At 30.6% G+C, this 6,920-nt stretch overlaps 1 long non-coding RNA gene across 1 annotated transcript; it reads right to left on the reverse strand.

Moving 5' to 3' along the window:
• Positions 1 to 477: 477 nt before the first annotated feature.
• LOC136274355 (uncharacterized) lies at positions 478 to 3,668 on the reverse strand. Its single transcript, XR_010712647.1, has 3 exons — positions 3,291 to 3,668; positions 2,231 to 2,310; positions 478 to 578 (listed from the first exon to the last, which is right to left on the reverse strand). It is a non-coding gene; the product is annotated as an uncharacterized lncRNA (long non-coding RNA).
• Between the last annotated feature and the right edge of the window lie 3,252 nt (positions 3,669 to 6,920).

Here is a 6,920-nt window from a genome sequence, read left to right on the forward strand (position 1 = left end):
ATTGACCATCGCGACACATTGTAACACAGTCCTCATTGCCATTGTAGTCGTTTGGTTCAGCTGGATTCCAATTTGTGAATTCCACGTTTTCTTTGTTTGTCCATTGGAAAACTTTCTCCCTAACATGTTTACTGGCTCCGATCCACGTATCACAACAGAAGACATTCGATTTACCGAAGCAACTCTCTAAATGGAAGATAAAAAATATGAGACGTTAACACAACATTTGACCTAAGTTTTGGTTTCATTAAAACTAGTGTCAGTTTGACTCAAATACTTTGCCAAGGATTGGTAGATGTAACTGAGACTCAATAGAAATGTTTAACATAACAAAGTATTCTATGAAGCATAACAGGCATTGAACAGGGGTAATCAAGGTCTATTAAATTCGACTCCGATTAATTTTGTTTTGAAGATGACGATTTGTTTTGTAAAAACAGTCATGCTATTTATTAAATAAAGAATTATGAAGGTTTACCGGGTTCTTCCAATGCTGGTAATAAATTTTCTTTTATCCATTCGTTTTCCTCTCTTGTTTCTATTTGAACAAGATAGGCACCAGAACAGGCACAAATATCCTGTAAAACACAGTTAAAAATGTGGTTATTTCGTTTTCTTACCATAGATGTTTTTTGTATTTAAAGAATTGCTTGACAAGAGGAACCAAGTTCAAAATGAAGATATCCTCAACGAAAAAAAAAAATTCTGCCTTTGATACTCTACACATATTGAGATTTCATGCAAGAAGAACTGTGAAGCTTCAAATGTCAAGTTTTTAAACATTTAAAAAATATTCATTTACCACTCTAATTTCAAAAAGTTGCGTTTCAAAAGATATCAGTTTTACTATTTTGCTGTTTATGAATTTTAAAGTTCTTTGCAAGTTTTCCACACGTTTTCCATCTGAATTATTGTTGGTTCTACACTATTGAATTTAAGTAAACAAATCATCGAATGGACAGGTGGAATTTATGAAAAAAAATGTATAAACATTTGAGTTAATAATTTTAAACATATCCTTCCCTACCTTATAGTTTGGTATCAAATAGAACATTTTCCGTAAAAAAAATCATCTAGAAAATAAAACCGTTTAAATTACTTAAAAGTTAATTTTGATGCCCTTTTGGTAATAAAGTGTCTTAAAATCTATTTATCACTATCTAGCTATCAATTTATAAAATTAAGAAGATGGGGAAGGGGTGGGGGATAAGATAGCGCAAATACCCATTCGGTTACGTCGTTAAATACAAGTTTGAATTTACTTTTTCAAATTAAATCTATTCAAATATATCATAATAGAAGTTTGTGAAAACACAATTTCTAACTATATTCAGTGTTTAATATATTTATCAAACGATAAGGAAAAAAAATATTGCCCTAAATTTTGTTGGTACCGAACCCACAACATGAAAACCCTGGATATGTAAGATTAGCATATGGATAGTGCTCTAACCACTTAGCCATTCCAGACACAACATACAAAGAAGGCTGTTTAAATACTATGTGGCCACGAATTTACGGACTTGATTTATTTTTTCAAAACGTTCAACTGATTGGATACATAATGATACATGCATTTTTAATCTATAGTGGATCATCTCTCAACGTTTTTGTTGATTGAAGTCGGTTTGTTATCTCCTTATTTAGACTAGGAGAAGATATGGAGCACAGACCTACTCTATAAAAGAAAAGGCCTTGAAGTTCTAAAATTTACAATATTTGGAGGTTATGATACGTATACACCAGTTTGAGTCAACTTGACATATTCAAAGTATTGAACATATTTAAAGGTAACAAATCGATGATATGTTAAATATGAATAGTCTTGAATATTTAAAGAAAATAACAGATTAATTACTATTTTATATTTTAGTATCCTATATCCTTTTGTGTTTAGACATTTTTCACGCCTCATCCACCCATATTAAAAAATAGGAATTCCTACTTTTTTTACATTGACCTTTATAAGTCGATTTAATTTGAATCAGTATTTAAACATTTTTTCATACATTGTGGATTGAATAACAATCTTAGTTTGGTTGACAATATCATTTATTTTATGAATGTCAATTTTAATTTTTTTAGATGGTTTATATTACCGAACGGATGGCTTACTTACAATATATTTCATAATGTTTCATCAAATAATATATAATATCTGTATCGTAGCATATATAAAAACCTCAGTTTTTACTTACAAAACTTATCTTAATAAGTTTTCTTACGATACCTTTGCTTCGGTCCATGTTTTATTCAACTCCAAGTACGTATAACAATGAGTTTTGTAGAGATGCCATCCCTGACCGCAAACTGTAAATGTCAAAAAATAAAACATGTTATAAATTTTATGATATTTAATGAATAGAAAATTTGTTCTAAAACCTTAATGATATTAAATTAAATATTTAGATTTTTGAAAAGTAAAATCACGATGTTTAAAATATTTAAACTTAAGTTTATTAAAAATGTTTGGTCAAATTCATTTGTTTTAAGAGCACTTTTACTAAAGTTTCTAATTACAAACGTTTAAATGTTAAAGATATCGGAACTGAAAAAAGAAAATATGCATTCATAGTAAGTCCTTAGTAGGACACTTCAAGTAAAGTATATTGAAGATAGAACGTTATAATGTATAATAAGTTCATTTAATTAATTTTGCGAGAGATTATTTAATCCTACTCTTGAGATTTAAACTAATCAATTTTCAGATTAACTTTATAAGCTAAATGTGTTCCTTTTACCATTACTTTATTTTTATCTTCAAAATCTGACACATCAGAAGTTGGTCTCTAAATATGTTGCTTATCTATTTGATTGATCTAAAAATAAACAAAACGGGGGAAATCCACATCCTTAGGAAATCTTTAAAAGCGTTACAATATGTTCTATTCAATTTTTATTTCTTAAAACGATTTTTTGCAGTATATTACGTATTATTTTTTATTACAAAACTTATCTTACTTATAAAGGTCTGTTTGTCTTGATTTGACTAACAAGATCTTAAAATGCCACTTAATCTGTTATAGAGATTCCATCCGGTATCTATGTGATTCTGTTAAAAGATAGTTTGACGAAGGTTTGACTTTTTTGCAAAATAAAACACCACTCTTAACTAACTTTTGCTTTTGCGTATAATCTCAATTAAAGCAAAAAAAAAAAAAACTTCTTTGGAAGTTTTAAATTTGTTAAAAAGTGATATTGTCTGAAAATGTTATTGAACTAATTTTTATTTCTTTAACACTTATTATTTATTGAAGACTTTATCTCGCTATTTAGTATTGTTTACATACCATTCAAACTGTTATAAAGCTCCCATCCGATATCCACACGACTTCTATTGAAATCTCTCTCACCGAGACGAGTTTTCAAAAGATGGCAAGTTCCTGTCACCCTATTGTACAAAAATCCTGCGCAATATTCACAACAACCTGCACACTCAATCCGAGTTAGGTTAAACTGTGTTTCTGTGTAGTTAACACTACCAGTGATAGGAAATAAATCTTTGAAAGTGTCATCTCTCTCGAAATCAAAATTTCTGTTGAGTGTCATAATATCACAAACCAAGAAATAACTCATAAAAACAGCAAAATACTCGGAATAAGTCCGTATCACAATCATTCTTATATATTGTTGAATCTGTGAAAGTTTGCAAATATTGTTTGTGAAAATTTGTGGTGATCGTCTAACTACACCCTTCCAGTTTGTTGCTGTACCATATGTTTAGCTTTTGACTTTCCCAAACAGTGGTTTTTATGTCATTAATTTAATACAAATATCATTACAAACCAACAGCCAACCAGAAACTTCTGTTCTGTGAAGGGCGTAATTGTTTCACCATTTTGTAATGATTCGTCAAACACTGACTGTGGTCTCAGTGTATGCAATGTTACAATATCAGTGATAGGAAGTAGATCTTTGAAAGTATCATCTCTCTCAAAATAAAAAAATCATGTAAAGTGCCATGATAACAATAACCAAGAAAAACTCTCATAAAAACAGCGAAAACAATCACTAATAGAACTACCCTTTAACAATACTATCAGTGAATGTTCGTTGTTTAAAGTTTAAAATGATTGTTTAACTACAATCCTAACACTCTATGGCTCGTCCTTATATGTGTTTTATCACAATTTCAAGCAGTTAATATCGGAATACACATCTCTTTAGAAACCAAGAGCCTACCATCAAACTCAATATTCTTCAATATCGATTCAATTGGAGAGCTTCGATCAGACGTCAAACAACCATTACTCTTTTGACGGGTCCATACACTCATGTAGCAGTAGAGGAACGATTAAGAATAACACAGCATGTATCTACGTCTCCTGGAATAAGGGGATAGATAATCGGATATCTTTTTCGACTACTGCTCCTTCTTATGAGTTAATGGTTGGAAACATAAATAATGAAAGTAAGGATAACAGTCAAAGGAGTCCAGAGTAGTGTCTGCACTCAAAAATTATGCTTGAAACATTAATATGAGACCCCCTTACAGGTTCAAGTACAGGCTATAGTACATGTACTCGGGTGATCGCAGACCTAAAGCCCTCTTTCTTAAAAATCTACAGTAAAGACAAATAAAAAAAATTCACAAATGATGCTAATGATTACAATGTTATATGTTTGCAAACATCAAAGTATAAAAGCAGAAGTAAGAGTTAGAGGAGTCTAAGATTAGGGTTAAGACTCTAAACTGAACCTTAAAATGCGAACACTAGACTCCCTGACAGGTACATTAAAGGGCTATGGTATATATCTATCTATCTTTTCTGGACCTACACATGTGTCCACACTATCCACACTATCATTATATAATGATATGAGAATTTAGAAATTAATTTCTTTTTTATGTATATAGGGATACAAATACTGGTTGTTTTTTAACACATTCCATAAAAGCCCCGGATAGCATCATATTTCTTAATCAATATATGGGTTGTATTTATAACAATAACGGTATAGTCTTCGAGTGTTGATTAAGAAAGCCACTCTGATTGACATGATGTTTCATAAAATAATAATGAAAAAATACATAATATGATTTTTGTAATGACTGCAAAAACCTAATTTTAAACTTCGATTGAGATAAATAATAAGGAAATTCAACATGAAATGAGGAAAACCTATAAAACCTCGGCGGAATGTTACAACTTCTTGTAAAAGTCAAGTCACATATATAGCGTTTAAAAAGCGCTAGGATTTCCAAAATTTTCAGGTGCACTCGTACCGCAGAAAAAATAATAATAAAAGAGAGTACAATGTTTTCCCTCGCAAATTGTAGAGCCAAACCTGTTTTCTTTTTGTGTACGGAATGGACAGAGATGCAGAAGGAAGAGAACCTGGCATGATGGTAGATTTGCTTTGTGAGTGCACATAAACTGAAGGTCGATGTTTTTGAGGTTGCAAAATGGATTTGGATACGTAGGAAAACACAGACATGAACTGTTTTGCTACTACGACAAGTGGAAATATACATTTTAGTGATGTTTTAATGGTGCTCACTAATACACACTATACTTTGTGACTAACTCCATGATCTTTTACAAAAATTGATTTTATAAAATGAAAACGAATGAATAAAAATGGCATTGAAAAAAGAAAAGTAAGTATGTTTTGAAGTTTAAACGTATCCTATTATTTATTATTTAAAATAATGCATTTTCATTACAAACTTGTTTTTTTCTAACATAATTCGGCTAGCTTGTGTACATAGAAAATGTAGTGACCTAGATAATTTAATGCTAATGGGACATCTTGACCTAATTTTGCTGAAATAAAATTTGTTTGCTGAGTCTTATCAAGGAAACATTTGCAACTGTGAATATACAATCAAAGTACTGAAAGCCGGGCCCTTTTGGTGTGTCTTTATGCATATTGTATAGTAAAGACTAAAAGTGTCAGAGAACGACCAAATTTTGTAAGCGGTTACAAACAAAAATATGTTTGTCTCATTGAAAAAATTCAACAGTTGCTGCCTTGAATTTTGCAACAGGCGTTATTTATTCAATCCCCATTTCTTAGATGCGCAGCAAAGTAGTTCAATGAAATTCATGCGCATTGTATGTGTCCAAAATTCAGAGTCTTGTTTTTAAAGCACGTTATTAATAAGATTACTAAAAAAGATTCTCTTGAAAATAAAAAAAAGAAACAAACTGCAAACACATTTGATAAACCTATCATTGTTTTAGGTCATTGCTTTACTAATATAGAGCGCAAGATTTCTGACGATCCATACCTCTTTGCAATTAAACAACCGTTCTACACATCTTGCTTTTAAAACAAAAAAAGTTACGTTGACAATAAGGTGTTAAAAATAACTCTTAGTTCCCCAAAATAGGCCATTTAAGTATAAAATTCATTTCATGCTCACAAAATACATGTTCCAATTTAACTAGTGGTGACAATCTCTAACCGGTTAACCGATTACTCGGCCGAAACTATCGTAAACGGTTACAAAATCAGTAATCGGTTACTTGTATAATAAAAAAGTATATCTTAACCTAATTCAAGATGAATTATACCTACTGTCTTTCGAGACTATTATCAAATTAAGGACATTAGACCCAGATCATTTCTACAATAGATTTTTTGTCCAATTTTTTTTATATAATGTTAATCAGTTAATGGTGAGTGATATCAATAAAAACAATAACATGATCATCGACTTCCTTATTTTACTGGGGGCGTTTCAAAATTTCGCTACAAAGATCCTAAGATATAAAAGAGAGTAAATATAATTTTCGGGGGTGTGGTATAAAAACTGATATTTTAAAACTTCTGCGATAGATTTTTCACTCTAATTAAATTGTTATATTATGAAGTCAATTAGCTTACTGATAAACAGAAAAAATGTAGGTCGTAGACCTAAATTTATTGAGGGCTTGTGTTAAAAGTTCTCTGCATTGATCATTTTTCTTCAG

The sequence above is a fragment of the Magallana gigas genome, chromosome 4, assembly GCF_963853765.1.
Source record: "Magallana gigas chromosome 4, xbMagGiga1.1, whole genome shotgun sequence".
NCBI lineage: Eukaryota > Metazoa > Mollusca > Bivalvia > Ostreida > Ostreidae > Magallana > Magallana gigas.